The sequence below is a fragment of the Mycteria americana genome, chromosome 1, assembly GCF_035582795.1.
Source record: "Mycteria americana isolate JAX WOST 10 ecotype Jacksonville Zoo and Gardens chromosome 1, USCA_MyAme_1.0, whole genome shotgun sequence".
NCBI classification, from domain to species: Eukaryota; Metazoa; Chordata; class Aves; order Ciconiiformes; family Ciconiidae; genus Mycteria; species Mycteria americana.
The window spans coordinates 101891056-101910894 of NC_134365.1; the positions used below are offsets into that span (position 1 = coordinate 101891056).

Sequence of the window (19839 nt, forward strand, 5' to 3'; positions counted from 1 at the left end):
AATGTGTGGACATAAGCGGGTGATGTAAGTACTTATTTGGTAACTTTTGTGCTGAATTGTTCACATACTGTTACTTGTGAGTTAAAATGTAGTTAAAGAAATGTCTAAATAATGGATTGTTTTTCTTTTTTTATTTACCTTGTATCCAGATCTAATGAAACTACGCATCCTATTTGGAGAAGTAAAAGTTCAGTCTTAGAGCATTTGTGCTTTCAAACTTGGTAACTCTATCGTTTTTGCATAGCATTTGCCACCAGTCTCTTTTTAAAAAATGTTGATGACTTAATATCAGTGCACAGCCATCCAATGGTGCTGATATCTGGTCACTCCACAAATTCTTGTCTCTGTGGAATGTGTGTGTATGTGTGTGGGTAGAAACAACCCATTACTCTCTTTCTACATCGCACAGGGCAGATATGCAAGGAGACGCCTGCGTTCCTGCATTCTGTTCCCTGAACAAAAAACCCCAACCAACCAACCAAAAAAACAAAAAAACACCCCAAAAACAAAACAAACCACACTTGGCAGGCTGAAGCCCTGGTGTCTGGAGCTTCCCTTGCCTTCAGAGAAGGCTATGCCATGAAGTCTTTGCTGAAAGAAGGCACTTGGAGACCTGTGGCTCCTTCTCTTGCTGTCCTGTCACTTGTGCCTACCCTTAAGGTGCTTTGTTTCCTTCCTCTATGGCAGTCTTATTTTGGTTTTCTACCTTTAGGTAGAAAAACTCCTAAAAGTTTTTATACCTCTCTGTCTGCCTGTGTCTTCTACCCAACGAGTAAACCTCTGCCAGAGAGTACTGCTGCTTCTAAGTCCTTGGGAAATGTTGTCTCTAGTCTTGCTAAGGGTGAGGAGTTGCGAGCTAAGAGTCCAGCAACTGGCCTTTTCCCAAACCAACTGCGTTTTAAATTCTGGTGTTGGCAGGTATTTGCTCATTGGTTTCTTTGTAGGATCATGAACAACCACTTTTTGATTCTTCTGTGGCTTTGGGCAGGCTGTTACTTCACCTTTATCACTTTTACAGAGATCAGTGGTAACAGTACTTTTGCATCTCTGCCTTATGGGATTCAGTTGTTAATATTAAAGTAGTGCCTTCTTGATATTAAGTGTTATGCAGGTGTTTAGCAGTATTTGAGGCTTAAGGCTTGGTTTATTTTTTGAGTTTACACATGGATCTCTCTCTGTGTCTCTGAACAAATTGTTCCATTCTCATGGGGAAGAAGTGGGAAGAGGGTTCATGTTTCTTTCTAGTGGCTGTTCCTGCTGACTTTTCCCAATAAACCTCTATAAACAGGATGTCCAAGAGGGAACTCTCCAGCAATTTCTAGCTCATCAGTTTTTTTTGTCTTCACTTGCATTTCTTTTCTTTTTTTTTTTTTTGCAAAGCCTTTTTTTTCCCTCTCCCAGCTGCCCTGCCCTCCTCTGCTTTACCCTTCTGCTCTGTTCATCTCCTTGCAGCTGTGCAGATCTACTGCTCTGCTCCCTGCAGCTGTGCCTCTCTTGCCTTGGATGCCTAAAACAGTTGGTAGGGAATGATACAGGGTATCTTGGGGGCTGTAAGAAAAACAGATGTGCTACATTACCCCACCAAAAAGGGCCCCCAGATCTCTCAGAGCAATTTTATTAGCTTCTGCAAGTTTTTGTCAGGTAAATCCAGCACAACTTGTTTGTGTGTGTCTGTGCATGCTGTTCCTATTTACTGTAATATCCACAGATATTGAAGCCAAAGTAAATCATGGAATTGTACTGATGTTCTTACAAGTTAATGAAATTCTTAGTTAAAAATCGCATGGTAGTAAATTTATGTAGATCATGTACTGCGAGTGTTTTTGTAAAAGAACTGAGACTCTGAACTGTAGCCTTCAACATACTGTGAAATTTTAAGCTTACATATTGAAACATGAATGTAAAGTATAGAAATAGTAACATTTATCCTATCTGAATTGGCATTTTGCTGCAAAATGATGACAACTTGAACATCATGTGAAAGAGACGCCTTCTTTTTACAGCCCTTTATTTATAGTCAATTAATTAAACCTAGTAAATATGGCTGCATCTGTCTCTGAGCTAACTAAAATATGAACTTAAACTTTAGTGGAAAAACATTATAATAAAGATGTCACATCATATTGAAAGATTGCTAATAGCATAGTGGTGATTTACAAGGCAAAGCTAATAGAGCTACACTTGAGGCTGTGATTCACAAATGAGAATACTGGTGTTGTGCCAATTCTTCTCCAGCATGCAGCAGCATTCTCATCTGAAGCCATAAATGTCAGTATACTGAGGCTGGTGACTTATAGAATTTTTAAAAATAATTTAGCCAAAGTGTTTAATAAACCTCTTACTAGGTTAATAATTTTATCTTATCGATACATGATATTGATTGATTTCTGGCAAAACAACCCAAACTGATCGGTTGTCATTTTCAGTGTTCAATGGTTGTTCTTTATTCTTTTAAGTCTGCCTCGACTTGGGCATATATAATAACAGCTTTCCAGAAATTCCTGAATATTCATGTTAAGATTTATAGCTCATTTGTATTCAAAGATTTCTGTGTCCCACATGAGAACACTCTAATGGCTGTGTTTTAGACCATGGTTAATAATATCACCCTGTAAGAATGTGATCTCTCCTTGAACCATCCCACACAGCCACAGTCTTGGCGTCAGTAACGCCGATCTGGTCAAGCTCATTAAAATCCCTTAAGTACAAAACATCGGCCCCTCTAGATAGCAAGGCAATGGAATTAAAAAATATAATAGCGGGCTTTGCTGATGCTTGAGCATGATTGGCAGCAGCCACAAGGCCTGTATCCTGTACTACCATCTCCAGCACCTGCCTAGGCAACCTTTTTGTAATGCCAATCAGTCAAATACCAGTTCCATTTCTATAGGTTTCATTAAAGGGGAAAGAAAGAAGAGCTACTTAGTCTGTGCAGAGTATATTATTGATATGCTGATTAAGTATAACGCAAGTGATCATTAACTGCAATTCACATGAATTACAGCAGCACAGATGTGGGGGCTGGGAGGATAAAAAAGCAAGTCACTTTAATAATATACAATAGAAATGTGATGGATAATTCATACAGGACAAAAAGAGTACAGTCTAAATCCCGCTCTGCATATTCATGCGAGTAGTTGTATTGGTTTCAGCATCATTTTTTTAGTAAGAAAGATGTTTCTAATTTGACTCTAGCTCCACGTTCTTTGGGAAGTTTGAAAAAAAAGATACATTTGTGACATAATCACAGTACGTCGTTCTGCAGTCACCCAACTTGTGACTTGATCTTTACATGTTTATTACTCACCTTTATGGACTTGAAATTTTTGGGCGCTTTTTTTTTTTATGTAGTCGGTAGAAAAGTAAAGGAGAAATCATGCTTATCTTGTTTTGCTTGTAGCTAGAGAAGAGAATGCTCTGGTGTTTATTATTGTCATGTAATAGATAATTGTAACAAAACAAAACCTCCAAAACAAACCAAGCCAAAACCCAAACAAAAAACCCAACCCCAACCTGTTCTGTAAGTGACCAAAGTTAGTAAATTGCGGGCAAAATTTTAAAAGACTGGTTGGGAAATAAAGATACTGTATTTGATTGTGACAGAAGTTTTCTAGGTCCCCGAGCTTCTTCAGAACCATCTGACTACTTTGAGAGCTGGCCGTGCTCAGTACCTTAAATTTTTGGGCACGTACTTCAGCTGCTGACTCTACGCTGAAGTGCTTTGAAAATCTGGTGTGAATAACTTTGCTTTTTCTTAGGGGTCACTCTCATGATCATTTGGACAAAGCAAGCTGGTCACCTCAGTAATGGAAACTGGTTCGTAAGTATTAGAGGAGAGAAGGATAACATTCCCTGCTTCTGTAATAGTTTGTGCTAGGAAGGCTACAGCATGCGTGACTGAGATTAACGAGAGTTTTTCCATCAACCGAAATTGGGTTAGGATCCAAAAATCCAAGTGAAAATGAGGAAAATGCCTCCTCTCTTATATTTCAAAAGCCTGGAAGTAGTTTGTCACATTAGACTGCCTACCCATGACAGTGGCAGTCTCCCTGGCTGCATTTGTTCTGGTTTCAGTAGTTGGCTGTGTGGCACTGTAAAAACTTTTTGGCCTTTTTTCGTGGGATATCGTGGACACAGTGACTGAAGAAGACTCTGACTAAATAAGCATTTGGGTATCACTTGTGACTCGATGAAGGTAGAGGAGAACTTGTGCAGAGTTACATTTTGCCTGTGATTAAGGTGCACCCAGATAAGCTGCATTCAAGAATCAGTTATTCAGGCCACTGGGAACGGAAAGTTTCTCTGTTTATATGGAAGATGTTTTCCAGATTAATAAATATTTCCCTGAGCGGTGGAAATAATGAGGTTTGTTTTCCTGCAGCTTTGTGTCTTGCGGTTAATTGCCTCCTGTGATTGAAGGCTTTTTTGCAGTAGGGCCTTAATGCCAGTGGGTTTCCTAGTGTCATGCTTCAGCCTTCCCCTCAGCTGGGCACACAGAAAGTTTCTCATCCGTACATGTGTCTCTTATTTTCACACCACTGCAGCATCTTAAAACAGCTGAGCCATCAAAAAAACTTGAAACTGGCCAACAAATACAAAAATTTATGAAACAACCTACTTTTAGTTTTCTTTTGATACCAATTGACATCTTAGTCTGTATTCATTTTTTGTCCGAGACACCAAGCTTACCTTGTCAACTTCTAAGTGATACTGTCTTTTAAGTGGAGAGTATTACCAAATCACCAGGTGGTTGTGAAAATGAGTTTCAAAGTAAAACAAAAGTTATCAAACAATTGGTATGAGACAAAAGATTGAAACTGAAAGGTATCTTTGTATAAAAAAAAAAAAAAAATTAAGTACTTTTTTTCAAAATGAAAACAGGCACATTATAGTATTACACACTTTCTTTTTCCTATTCATTAGCAGTGGAATTTCCTTAGTACTATTTGAAACAATGCATTCTGTTAAAACCAAGTTTAATCTATGTTTTGCCTGAGCTCTGGTCTCCTTACAACTTATATATTTCCTACTGTCACCCTGCCTTTCACAAGTTGCATTTCAGACCCGATACACAAGCAGACTATTTTGGTGATTGAAAGTCAAACTAACCACTTGGGATTCCGTTTTTGTGAATCATAGACTTTGTTTCATTTTACACTGAATGGCTGATTAAGAAAGTAATTTTTTTGGTTAATATACTCTCCCCCTCAAGATATTTGCTTTTAGGGTGGATTGAAGTATATTTGTTTCATTTTATTCTCCTTTTTTCGATATAATGAAAGAGACTGTGTTAAAAAATAAGAGCACTTTTACTATAGCTTTCATAAGTTCTTCCCTTCACCTCCAATTTTCTGTAATCAAGCATGTCTTCCTACTAGAATAAAACTATTTGAATTTGGTTTTATTACTGTAAAGTGAATGATTTTGCTTTGGAGAGGGACATTTAAAAATCTGACTCTTTTGAACTAAAATCTCTTCATTCACATCCAGAGCCTTCAATCAGAATGCAATGGTGGTTTCTTCAGTCTGTGGATGCTTCTTTTACACAAAATCTGAACATGATGAAAACCAAATTTATTTGTACTGGGCTTTTTTCCCCTTTCTGATAGGTATTACTTTTAGCAATATAAAGGTATGAGATATGCCAGATGATTATTTTAATTATATGAATATTGTTAAACTGATGACAGCATTGTTTAGTACTGCTATCTGAATATAATATGAAAGTTTTGTTGATGTCTTCAGAAGCAGTATGTGAGTAGTCAAGAGTGTAGAATGTACTTTTGGTGTACTTGCACTGGCTTTGACTTTTGTTTCATCTGTGCAGTGTCTTCAGCTGCTTGCATTAAGCAAGCATTTAAAATGGAAGTTTAAAGAAAAACTAGGTGGAGTTGACTAAACAAATGGGGGAAATTATTTGAAAAAAAATTGAGATCATGCATATTACTTCAGAATTATATTTATGACTGTCTCTTGTTATGAGTTGTTACCAGAAAGAAAGGGCTTTTTTAAATGTGGAGCACTGTGATATTCTTTAGATGTGTTGCTTTGATAATTGTATTGTAGTCTGTATTGCATTCATCTGAAAAATTCAGTATGATCATAACGGTACTGTGTTTTGGTACACTTTAAAAAGAGCTGTTAACTTGACATAAAGTAAAAGTGTGCTAATTTCTATTCTGTGATCATCAATAAGGGAGGGACAAGGCCTTTTTTTCCCTTTCTTTTGAAACTAGCATTTTTACCATGTTACTTCAAATTATGAGATTTCTGTTTTAAAAAAAAATTGCAACGACAAAAAAAGCTAAATGTACAATAAGTGCAATGTCCTTGTACCATTTTTTATAATGAAAAATACGGACAACTCCACCCCCACCCCCACCCCCCCATTCCATTAGCCTCATCAGTCATTTTACTTACTGGTAATAGGTTGCTGAATGTTGGGTATCAGTTTTCTGTGGTTTCCAAAAAAAAAAAAAAAAAAAAAGAGCTAACAAGTTTTGGCTTCTATTCCAAGAGTTAAATAAAGATCTTATTTAGAGTTGGAATTGCAGATACTTCAGCTTCCAATTTTTCTTTTTAACTTTCAAAGCTTAGAAACGACATCATTCTCCTCATGGGCAGAATTTTATTTCTATCAGCCCTGTCAGCATAAACGCAGGCCGTTTGTGAGAAGTTCTCTCAAATGGCCTGATCACCATGAGATATTTTTCCCTTTGTAAAGAAATGCTTACTTTATAATTTTATTCATTTTCTTTTGTGCTGAATTTATTTGCATAAACCAGAATAGAACAAAGTAAATACAGTCACTGTCATGAAATGCAACCTTATTTATCACAGGGGCACCCTACAGTCGATTTTAAGACTCTTTTTATAACATCAAGACCACAAGAAGAGTAACTACAGTCTCCAGTTAAAAATGCCCGTAAACTTTTTTGCCTGATAGCTTTGCTCTGGTTGTGCATTATTTTTTATGATCTAAATAGTTTTGGTAGGTAATTTATTCTGGATATATATTTTCTTTCTTTTTTTCCCCCCTGATTTCTTAAAATATTCAGTGTGAAATGGCTGTCCGTGTAGAATAGTATCTTCTACAATTTAAAATCGTTCTTTTAAAAAGTATTGGAAAGTAAGTGTGAGTGCACTGATGGCTTGCTGGCTCTTACGCTGAAATAGCGAGACTGAGAATGCAGTAGTTTCTAAGCAGGGGACTCACAGGTTGCTTAATTTTCCCCCGTCTTTCAAAGTTGTTTGTGAAAACAGTCTGCGGATTCTGTTAATTAATTTCCTAATTTCGCACGCTTTAACTTCTCCCGAGTGATTTCCCAAGCCTTCCTGTTAGCCTCTGGAAAACGTGAGAAGGAGAAGCGGGGAGAAGCAGCCTGCTCTCCCTGAGGCCGGCGGTGTCGGGCGGTGCGCGGGTTCCCGGCCCGGCAGGCGGCCGCAGGCGACAGGGCGAGCGCTTTCCCTTCCCCGCGCCGGCGCAGCTCGGCCCCGGGGGGGCGGCGGGCCCGCGTGGTCCCGCGGCTGGAGGGCAGGTGAGCAGCAGCCAGGAGCGACGCGGGACACCGTGGGACACCCGGGCGAAGGCCTCTGCGGGAGCTCGCTCCCTCCCTCCCTCTCGGAGCCTGCGGGCCGTTACCGCGCGAGCTGTGACCGTTGGAGCGGTGGTGCCGCGCAGGGCCGACCGTTACGCGGGGCCCGCGGGGTTCGGGGCCTTTCGCCAGCCGTGGGGCCGCTATGAAATACGCGGCAGGTTTCCCCGGGGGTGAGGGCGCCCGTAAGGGAGGAGCGCGGCGGAGCCGCAGCCAGGCGTTGCGGTGTCAGTCCGGGACGTGCGCCTGAGGAGGAGTACCGCGGGCGTCCGCCCCGCCTAACCGTTCCCCTCACAGCCCCGCCGGGCGCCGTGGTCAAGCCCCTCGGGCGGTGGCAGGATTCCGCCGGGTTTCCTCCCTTGCCAGGAGGCCAGGGGCTGCTTTGGGGGAGGGTTAAAAGCTTTGGGGGGGGCTAGGACAACGTTTTAGATAGCACTTGGCGCTTCTGTTGCCGCCCTCCTGTTAATAGTAGTATCGGTATTGTTCAAAAGCGGGGAAGAGGCGCGGGTTCAGCAAGCACAGCACGGCTGTCACGGCTCCCTCCGAGCGAAACGGCCCAGCGCCCCCGGCCTCCCCGCTCCTTCCTTCCTCCCTTCCTTCCCCGCCGGCCGGCCGCCCACCCGCCCCGTACCCGCGGCGCGTCCCGGCGCCGGGAGCGGCGCGGGCGGCTCGGCAGGTGGCGCTGTTCCTTCAGCGCGGCCCCCGCTGCGCCGGCCAGCGGCACTCGGCCCCCCGGGCAATGGCGGGGCATGGGCGAGTGGCCGGCGGCTTTTGGCTCCCGCATGGTTAGGCTTGCCACGTCCTTTTAGGCAGCTGCTGTGGTTCCCTTTAGGTGTGCCGTCCAGCTGCAGAACATAGCAAGCGGCCGATATTTCAGTTCTTTTTGTGCTTGGTTTGGTTTGGAGTGGAAGGTGTTATGGTGAAATGCATGTTTCACGCTTGTCTTCTGCTTTTAATCAGTGGTTGAGCTCTATGAAGGATATGCTGGGGTTAAGGGCTCTTTGCACTGTGTGTAGATACTATCTTACGCATAATATGGTGATGAAATCTGTGAGTTTTACTCCGTGACATTTGGTCCTTGCATCTGTGTGTTAGTTTTCCCTGCCTAACTGCTATTCCTTGAAGTCTCTCAGACTAGAACTATATTTCCAGCTGTTGGATTTTCAGAGGCCCCAAAGGGTAATTAAGACATGCAGAATGATTGCTAGTTGTCTGTTAGCACATGTACGTATGGATGAGTGCTGTGCTGCTGTGTGGTTTGTAGGGGCAGTCAACACCAGCCTTCCTCACGGGGCTGACAATTGATTTTAGTTAGACTCCAGGGAAAAAATTGGCATCACTCTGTCTATGTTCTTGTTTTTAAACAAAATAAAAACCGTAAACTCAAAGTGAGTCTTTTAAATCTGCAGGACAGTTACTGTTTACAGTAGCTGAGGCTTAGTTTCTAAATTGGATGTCAACATTCACATGCAGTGCTTTCTGTATAGAAAAGCTAGGGAATGGTAGGAATTATGGGTTTTGTATCCTTTATCAATTGTTTATCTTAGAACATTAGAGGTAGATTTTGACCAACAATCCTTTAATTAGTGCCTGTTTAAACTTCATTGATACTGACAAAAAAATTGTGGTGAATTAACTTGCTTCAGGTTCTGATGTTGCCCAAAAATTATGACTGGTGGGAGATGTTGATAACGTTAGTGTTGGTTATGGATCAGACTGCAGAATGGTATAAATCAGAATCTACTTTTCACTTGGAATCGTCTTGAAAGTTTGATACTGAAATGTGTCTCAGCTTCAGAGATGTAGATTATCAGAGAAATCATCTAATGTTGTCCATCTAGTCCATCCAGTCTTCTGCTCAATGCAGGACTATTGCTAACACTGTATCAGGTTGTATCAGCCAACTCTGGCTTTGGGTAGCAGACTCTTGGAAGCCTCTGAGGATGGAGATACCACAGCCCCTCCAGGCAGCCTGTTTCAGTGCTGCACAGGCCCCTAGGGGCCAGAATTCTGCCTGGTACCTAATCTGAACCTCTCAAGACACAGTTTGTGGCTGTTTTCTCTTCTTACACCATTGGCCGCTACTGAGGAGAGTTTGCGTTAAGTCCCTTTCAAGTTGTTGCAGTCTGTAATTAGATCACTCCTTATTTTTTTCTCTTTATAAAACTGAACAAGCCCTGCTTCCTCACATCGTGTGCTTTTGTCCTCTAACTGTCTTGGTATTGGGCAATCTTATTAGTTATGATGCCATGCTCATTGACATAGTAGCTTCCTTAAGTGGGGGAGATGAACATGTGGAAAACCTCTACTAGGATGGCAGAAAAAATCCAAGAATGGGATGAAGTAGGAATGTAGGTGCCTTATCTGTGTAACTGATCAAGTGTTTCAGTCTAGAAACAGTTCATAAGCAACATTATATTTTATTTTACATTCCTTTTACCACCCAGGGATTTGACAAGTAGAAGCTAAATGGGTTCTGAGGGAGTTGAGATTTCTTGGAAAGAGAAGATAACAGCATAGTATGGCTTACTTCTCCGCAGCTCCTAAAAATGAGGTCTCGTCCTATACTAGCTTGTTATCCAAAACCTCTTATAACGGCAGACATATTTGTCCAGAATCTGAATGTTTTCAAGGCCTTTTCCAATCTCAAGAGCTTTTTCCATGATAGCGAAAAACCTTAAGCTTGTATTTTCTGCCCAAAGGGGAGATTTTATTTGTTTAAGATCTGGTAGCAGGAGTGCTTTTTGGATTTGAGTGTTTTCTTCTTTTTTTTTTTTTTTTTTTAAAAAAAAAAAAAAAAAAAGGTAGACATGTTTCCTGAGGGTGAATAGGGCACAGAAAAAGAAGGTTAAGGAAGTAATGGCAGCTGAACTGAAGATGAGAACTCTGGGTAGAATAACATTAAACAGCCAAAGCCTATGTGGAGAGAGGTGTCAGGTTTGAGGGCAAGTGAAGAATCAAGATTGAAATCTGCAGAAAGCAACCTGGATTTAAACTGCTTGTGGATCTATTCCTGCTGCCTTCCATCTGGAAGACTTGTAGCTTCTTTCCCATGTGGCAGTAGGGAATAAAGATGCCACAACAACCTTCATGTTCCAGAGGAAAGACGGGACCCTTTGGCTTCTGCAGGAGGGAGAGAGCTTGGGTTAACTCCCAGCTTCTCCTGTGGTTCTGACTCCTTCCTTCATACTGCAGGGATTGATTCAGTGACGTTTGTGCCTGTCACCTGTTCAAAACTCTGCCTTTATGAACCTTGGTAAATATTTACTAGAAGTTCAAACAAACAGGATTCTTGCTCTTCCACTCTTCACTTAATGCAAAATTAAAATCCCAACCAGAACTTCAGAAGTTAATTTTCTTCCTGGCCGTGTAGTTTGATACATAATGTGCAATGCATTCCATCAAACTTACGGGATGTGTAACCTGGCAAAGCAAACATTGCTACTGGAACTTGAGCGTTTATGTTCCCTGATATCCTTGTGTTACCTGTTTAGCTTTCACTAATATTTTTGTGACACTTTATTAATAAACATAACGTATCCATGACAGTAATTTAATTTTACTCTGAAATCTGGTAATAAATGTTTGAACTGTAGAGCATTTATGTGGAAGTGTTTTAGCCTGAAGAAATGTTTAGAGGAGAAGCTGAGCTGCACTTCTCCTGATGGCACTGTAATTCAGCACTGTATATTCAGAAGTAAATGGTTTTTGAATTAGAACATTCTCTTACAATGAAAACATCCAGAGGGGTGAACGTTAATAAGATTGGTGGAAAAGTACTATGTGGATGAAGGACAGGCAGGGGAGGTGAAGTAGTGCACAAAATAAATGTGCAGCCCAGGTGGAAACTTTCCCTCTACTATGTGACTGATTTGCCAGGACCATAGACTCCTGAATTATAATTCTCTTGTAGGCTGGGAACTAACTGGAGGTATCTCCAAAGTACACATGTGACTAAAGAGAGGTATTGGCTTTAAGCACAGAGGATGGGATTGGATAAGCAGACAACATTTCCCAAATCTTGGAACAAACCACTTACTGAATGTCAGTACTGTCACATCTTTAATTGACATAGTGTTTTAAGAGAAGGCCATGTCTGTCTCATGCTGTAGCAGAGGGTGGATTGTGCACTACCTCACTTCTGAGTTCCTGACGAGTTTGTGATTTTATTTTAAAGTGTTGTTAAATAAAATGTAAGCAGAAACTGAGAGAATGGACAACATTTTGGAAATAGAAAGTAAATGCTTGGTGTTGGTGTTCTTAAGATTTTAGGAAAACTAATAGATATGTGGCATACTACATGTTGAAAATTCAGTTGTTGCATGACTGCACTACTGCAATGTCTTGATTTAGAAGGTGGAGGGCAGCATTGAACTCAGAGCTAACTTACTGGGTTAAACCACTATTAATAGAGACACAAAGTGAAAGGTCTGCAATTTGTGTTATGTAGGTTGAAGTGTAGTGACTTTGAGGACTGAGCAAGGAAAATACAGTTTTACTTGACTGGGAGTTGTCTTTTAATCTGAAGAATGGCAGGTCTCCATATAGAAGGTGTAAAAGAGTAATATGATCCGTTATTAAGTATATAATCTGTATTAAGTATATAATCTGTTTGTGTATATGTCCTTTTAAAAATGAAAAGAATTCAACAGTGGGGCAAGGAAATATCTGAACTGAAGGTATGCCCTTGTGCTCTTGCAATGACTGATGTACCAAAGTTTGCAGGATTATGTCTGCCATCCTATTTTATGTTAAATAAAAAAAAATGTATATTTAATTGTTTCTGACATGTTTGGAAGTGAACTTTTTTAAAAACATATGCATTTTAACTGGTGCATGTTAGAGGTCTTTACAAACACTGGTCAAACGTGATGTAGGTTTGTTAAACCTGGTTTACTAGTTGAGTTAAAGGCAGTGCTGTGACCAAATGTAAACAAGTTTTGGCATGGCCACTTGCAATGTGTTTTATTTAGAAATCAAGTTCATTTAGTAACTAGGGCACTGTTCTTTTTACTCTTTGGTTATGCCTTGTTTAGAAAAACTGATTTAAATACACAGATTCAACTCTTCCTTTTGCATTCTTCTGTAAAACAGATTTTGAATTAAAACCTTACAAGTTCTTTTCCTTTTATTTGCCTGTTCAAATTCAGCAAAAGGTACTCATCCAGGAAAGACCAAGGAAACAGGCAGGAAACAGTCTGCTTATAATTCCTGTTCCTTTCTTTTTTCTATAAAAACGTTTTTATAAAACAAAAAAAAAAAGGTGGAGGGGAAGAGAAAAACAAAACTGGGGGTGATAATATTCCATTCAGCTTATCTTTTTATCGCTAAATTTCCCTCCTTCACCGCTACAGGAAGAACAGACCAACCTTCCTGTCTTTGCTTCTTGCCACTGAATGCTTTGGTCCAGTTGTTTCCTCTTGTTACATACAGCGAGATTCTACCAACTATGTGGGAGGAGTTTGCTGAATATAGTTGAGTGCCAGGCCTGGGGTCTCCTGAAGCCCCAGGAGGATGGGAAGAGTGTGGAGGTTTTCTCCAGTGCTCTGCTATGGATTGTGCAGAATTAATGGTGTGTGTTCTCAGAGTTGGGTATTCTGGAAGAATGTCATTTATATTGCTTTATACCTCAGGTGTTCTTTTAAGATACAAGCGTTCTTGAATTGATTTGGTGACCTTCCGTCAAAGGCTGGAAGATTCTGTAAGGTGTGTTGTCAGTGCAAGGGTATTCTTCAACTGTGATATTGGTGCACATCTCTGGAACATGTGTATACAGATACATGCTCCTGTATGCTGTATTACTAACAATGATGATAATATATAATTGAAAAAAATGACCATTTACACAGTTACAATATTAGTATTGAATCCTGCCATGTTTAGCTTGATCTGTTAAGGAAATAGGTTTTAGTAATCCTGATATAAATTCTGTGTTTTTCATCCATCCATAAGAACTTTTGAAGACTGTCTCTCTGATTTCAACCACGTTTGACTGGAAGGGGCTGGGCAGCATAGGTCTCAAACATACTTAATTCCGGCGTTTCATGTAAGAAGGACTTAGTCTTCTGTTGACTAGCCCCACTGAACCTGTGGTTATTAACCATTGCAGTATCTACATGGAGGACAGCCATTATAGAAGTCCAACTCAGGAAAATCATTTAGATAAAGCACTGCATCTGTAAACCTAAAGTCAGGTGAGCATCAGATTCAGATAAAAATCTGTATGAAGCCAGGCTTCTTTAGTTCTCGCATGCATAGGAATTACTTGTTCTAGTAAGCTTCCTTTGACTTTGGAGGGCTTCTGAGGCATGGTACGTGAGGTGCAATGGCAAGTCATAGGTATGACCCCACACAGGATGTACATCTCTGTTTCACTGTATAACACCATAATACATGGATAGAATTTAAAAAGCCTTAGAAATACATGTATGTTTGAAAGTCAACGTTTATATTCCTAGCAATTAACGTTCTAGCAATTCTGAAGCAATTTCCTTTAGCAAATCTCAAGCATGTGATTCTGCATTTAAGAGAGAAAACAAAAAAAATTGCATTGAGTGTTAATAGTACTTGAAAAGTATGCAAGAACAACAACTTCTGCAGTATCTGCTGTTAATGGTATAGAATAAAGTGATATAGGAGTAAAATATTGGAGGTGCAAATGGGAAGTCACCAACTGCTTCTTAATGTATATATATGACAGAAAACTTTTTATCTTAGATATGTCAGACGGCAAGATGATGTAAGGAGGTCTCTGCTTCCTAGCAAAGGAGCTTCAGAACCATTACCATAGCTGACATAGTTACTTCCCATCTGAATGCTTTTAACAGTGTGGGGCAGTTGAAAAGGTTTATGTAGAAAAACAGAAAAGGAATAATGAAAAGGATGTCTAGGAGAGTTACCCTGATAAATTTCTTAAACTTAATTCTTAGCAGGAGACAGAATCACTTTTATCCTAGCAAGTCTATCACTCTGGACAAAGTGAAGGATGGACAGAGCTATAGGGTCTAAGGTGTATTAAAGTAGTTGTTAACCTACCTCTGAACCCATTTTAGACAGGAATTGTGTTGAATTTACATTGTAACTAAGAGTAAAATATGGCTTCATGCAAGTAATGCTCCTGCACTGAGCATAACAAAGAGACTAGTTAATGTAGTCCTTTTTTTTTTTTTCCCCCCCTCACCTCTGTCACCCTAAATGTGAGTGGTGTTTTGTAAATGTGATGAACTGAAATGAATATAAACTGTTATATTTTTGCAACGCATTTTGTGCTGGACATTCAGTTGGATAAAGTCATGGCTGGAAAGGACAGAGGTGAAATAAGTGTCTGAAGAGAAATCATTGGTTCAAAACGGCTATAAATGCCTTTGTGAAGAGAGAATGAATACAGAAGTGCAATAAGCAATCACTGATGGGTGGTGTGAGCAATATATATAGTATACGGGGCTACTGAAAAGGTTATGGAATGGTTAATGGCAATATTAAAATGATAATAAAGTAGGAGTGCCAAAAGGTCAAAATAAATAATAAAGACATATTGTATTATCTGAGAGAGAATGGGCCAATAAAAAAAAGAAGTGAGAGATCTTAGAAATAACCCAAGATAATTTAATTAACATGGGATTTGCATAAAACCAAAATTAGATTAAAGAATTGTTTCAGTGTCCACAAATCTTTAAAAATATGTAAACCAAGGGTAATGCAAGAAAGATCATACTGACTGTGGGAATGATTTAGCATTAGCTTTTTTTGGTGACACTTGGCATTTTGTGCACTGACAGGAGCAGGGATATGGGGGAAAACAGTAGATAATGTAAGAGGTGTCTACAGCAAATGTTGTGTGGAAGGAGATGGAACTAAGGAGAAGAAGAGCTAAAGAGAGGAAATTCAGGAAGAGGGAGAAAAAAGAAAAATGAAAGATGCAATCTTACTTTAAAATACATAGCTATGTATGAGCAAGCTGTGAACCGAGAAAGACAGCCATATGGCTTACAGATTAAATATTTTTTCCTGCTGTGTGTTAAACTAGTAGAAGAAAATCTATGTTTGCTTCATGCCCTGTGGTCTGTATGGCAGCATGGTCCTTTCTCTCCAAAGGGCTGTGTCTGCTCCCAGGGGTCCCGAAAGGTGAAGGTGAGCAATGGGCAGCTCTCAGAGCAGTGACTCCTTCCATAGCAGCCCTCTGTAATTCTGTCAGAAGCTGTCAGCAGTTTCATGTTGTATCATTGGGGTGTTACTCTCTGGCTAGTTGCTGAATCCTTTTACCGGTCCTGTAAAGTAGCTGTAGGATGAGAATGGCGTGGTGGAGGGTAGGGGTGGGAGACCAGAAGGCAGGCAGGCAGCAGTTGCTGGGTCCTGTTGTAATGCCTGTCCCAAATGGTAACTGCCCTTGTGTTGTCCAGATAAAATTTGATTTAGTTGATAAAGTAAAAATTTACTGTCAGCTCTAATTTTTAATATTAAGACACAATGCTTAAACCAGTTGGCATTGCTGTGTATCTCCAAGTCTGTTGTTTCTGTGTTGTTCAATGAAGAGAGTAATTAAAAAACCCAACAACTATGAAGCCTTCTGTGCCATTCCAAAACACTGTTTTTGCTGCTGGGAATTCTCTTTTTTTAAAAAAAAAAATCCCGACTTTTCCAAGGTTCAGCAGATACCTTAATGGGTAAAATGAATGCAGAATCCCGGTCAAAAGTATTACAATATAAAGCAAAATTGTAATAGTTCCTTGCCTTCACTTTTATGAACATAGTAGAAGCTCTCTGTGGTCTTTTTTTCTATGAAGGTCACGCAAATGCAAATAGCTTTATAGCCATGCACACACTGACTCTTTTGCCTCATAAAATAGTTGAAAAACAGATGATTGTGCGAAGTTACATATATTTATGCAGGCTTTTTTGTCTATAAACACACACATGCCTATTTCATAGCCTTACAGTACATACTTGTTAGCTGTGAGCTGCATAAGTCTTGACAGTTTTGGTCTATAATGATTTTGTTTAATGAATTAATTTTCAGGTGCTTTCAGCCATAGTTTCACAGATAGATTGTTTCTGGAATGCTGAAGAGAAAACCCTAAAAGGAAGTAGTTAATTAAGTGTCATGTGTACATTGTGAAAATTATATTTTTGCCCAAATTGACTCTGACAGAGACAAAAAGATGATAATATGGTCACAGCTGTAAAAGGACTGGATGTCAGAACATGACACTGAATTTGTATGTGCAGTATAACCTGTATTACATCTGTCTCTCCATCCAGGAATTGACTGAGTCTAGTTGGCTATGGAAAATTGCTATTTTGGCTTTCTTTAAGCAGTTTTTAAATTTCTTTCTTGTTTTGTGTATGCGAATGCTTTCCTGTGGATGTGAGGAAGAAATATAAAACATTTTGTTAACGTAAAAGAGATCACGTCTCCCTTTTCCACATGGGTAGCATCTTTTGTCTGTCAAAAGTAACAGCACCTCCCTTTAGGAGTGCTCCTAAACTCTAGTGGTATGAAGATGAATTCGGATCTCAGCAGCAGGTCACAGAACTTAGTAAATGTGAGTCTAGTTCTCACACTTAAGTCTTTAAATGTCAGCTTGAGTTCTTCTGGATACACGTGTTTTTTTGTCTGTCCATTTATCTTTCTATATGTTTCACTTTCCCTATTAAGGTTTCAAACTTCTATGGACATGACATTTTTGAGTCAGCTTGCATCCTTTGTCATGCAAAGATTTCCAGCAGCAAATTTTGAGAAATGTTCTTGCTCTGTTAATGTGGCTTATAATGCAGGTAGGAAAGGGTGCTGGGACCAAAGGCAAAGGACTCCATGTTTATGTAGTATGCAATAAACAAGCAGGGGGAGAGTGAGAACCAAGTGTGTAGGGAAGGTATGTGTGCAGTTTGATGACATGCGGGCTGCCTTTTCTTCGGAATTTGCAAAAGTGGTGCTGATGTTTGGGTGCTGTAGGAGTTCCTTCTGTGCAGATTTTTACTTTATTGGTTATCTGTGGTACATACATGCACACATGAGAATTATTTACTTCTTCACTAAAAGTATTATTTTAGGATTTTAACCTGAATTAAATTGATTGCATCATGGAGACATAAGTTCTATCTTTCCTTCCCCTCTTTCTGCTGCTTGTACCTAGTCCTCAAGAACGGAAATGGAGGTGAAGCTTCTGCTCTTGAATTTCTCAAGTAATCAGTACCTTGATCTGCAAGGGGCTCTTCTATTAATTTTTTTGTGAATACAATTTACCGATTTAGGACTTTGGATTCAAGCATTTGAGACCAATTTTATGGAAGAGGAGTTTGTTCATATGTATTATTATTTAGTTCCTTTTGTGTTTGGTTCTGATGTGCTAAGCTGGTGAAAGATCTCTCTCAGCTGTGGAATAAGGTCTTGCTTTGTATTGTGGGGGTGGAAGCACCAGCAGGTTTCACAGTTACCATTCAATAGGAGTCTTGGTTGCCAGCACTTTCAGAATTTGAGAGTTTCTTTTGAGAACAGTCCGTCCTGTCGTGTGTCCCCCCCCCCCCCCCATTTCCAAAGAAAGCATTAAGTGTTAAAAGAATTCCCTTTAATTCAAATGAAGGCTATAGTCCAAATCATTGTATTGATATCAAGTTCTTCATGATTTATGGTACAAGAGTGAATGTGAAATTAACTTGATAGTCATTGATCTTGTACTACAATGTATAGCCAATGTGCAATGTGATACGTCTTCCAGAGTTAGACTGCTTTCTTATCGCTCTTAAAATAAAGGTTACTCCTTATTACTCCCTGCATTTTGATTTCTTAATATGAAGAGAGAAGCGAGCATTCTGATCTTGCTCTCCTTACTCTTTTGAACAACTTGCTTGCTTTCACTGGCATAAGATGATTTGGGCTGGACCACTTTCCTCCAAATCTACATTTGAGAAATTAAGTCTTCAATAAATGCCTTGCTTCTGAAGTCTGAATAACAAAACAAGACTCACTGGGTAATTATATGTGTAAAAGTCACACCATGTATGCAGGGTTAAAGTCTAGGCAATAAATTCTTGTACCTTAGACCAGTTTACTTGCTCTGTATTCTCTAATCTGTCTCCCTTAGGTCTACGGCCTTAATCCTACAGCTCTGAATAGTTTCAAATAGCTTATTTGAAAAGCCATCAAACCACATAAATGTGATTTATTTTATAAACTTTGGAATTTAAGTTGCCATGTAGGCAGCATTTAGACATGAATACAGTGTTCAGTTTAATGTCAGTTTTTCATGATACTACCTCTGGCTATTTGGTGCTTGTAGGCATAGGAAAACTGTTGTAGATACTATTCAGAACTTTTGGGTATTCCTCTGATCCATTCAGATCTGCTTTAAGGGGCTGGCTGCCGGAGTAGCCATATAAATATCTCTCAAGTATCACTTTCATAGAGAAATAGAAAAACCACAGTTGTATCTGTCAGAAGTGTAAAGGAAAGTAGTCACATATGGTACAAAACCCTTTAATGGTTGGACCTTCTTACTAGAAATAATGAGCATTTCAGACTACATAACAGTTTAAGGTGAGAAGTAGCAATATGGCGTGCAATGGGGGGAAAAAAAAATCAACTTTGTCAAGCTTAGAGTCACAGCATTTTTGATCGTGGCAACTTAGTTTTAATAGGGAGTGAGTGATGTTCCATACCACAAGCCTCGTCAAATCCTAATTTCTTGTAGTAAGATGTACTAATACATCTCAATATTTCTTGAGGGAAAAGAAGAAACTATTACTGTTGTACACTAGTAACTTGTAGTGACATGTGACATCAACTTAACAGCTTTAATCTGAATTGATTCAATATACTACAGAATGGCTCTTATTTAGGTTCTGGTCTTACTAAAGATTCATGTATGGAACTAGTTTCACTGACCATTCTGTGAACTCACAGCATTAAGTCTTCCAGTGGTGTTAAAGTAAATCTATTTATGATATGAAAATCATGAGGACATAATGTGCCTGTGAGTGACAGGTAATTTGCAATGAGCTTTTCCAGGGCTGCAGCATATAATGTCAATAGCAGCTATAAGCATAGTGTACGAAGAGTTTTGAATGTGTGTGTGTGTGCGCACTTTCATGATTTTTATTTTCTTCTTTGTTGATTTAAATACTAATGGGAGATTCTTTGGGTGCAAATCTGATCTCAATTTTACTACCTTTACTGTAGCATTAGTGTGCTGATTTCAGAGGAACAGCTTATATGCTGTGGTTATATCACTATATAACCAGAATAAAT

At 39.5% G+C, this 19839-nt stretch overlaps 1 protein-coding gene across 5 annotated transcripts in view; it reads left to right on the top strand.

The window, feature by feature from the left end:
- The window catches only part of EPHA3 (EPH receptor A3), a 235603-nt gene that overhangs the window by 18947 nt on the left and 196817 nt on the right, over positions 1-19839 (top strand). The gene's annotated exons all lie outside the window — the stretch shown is intronic.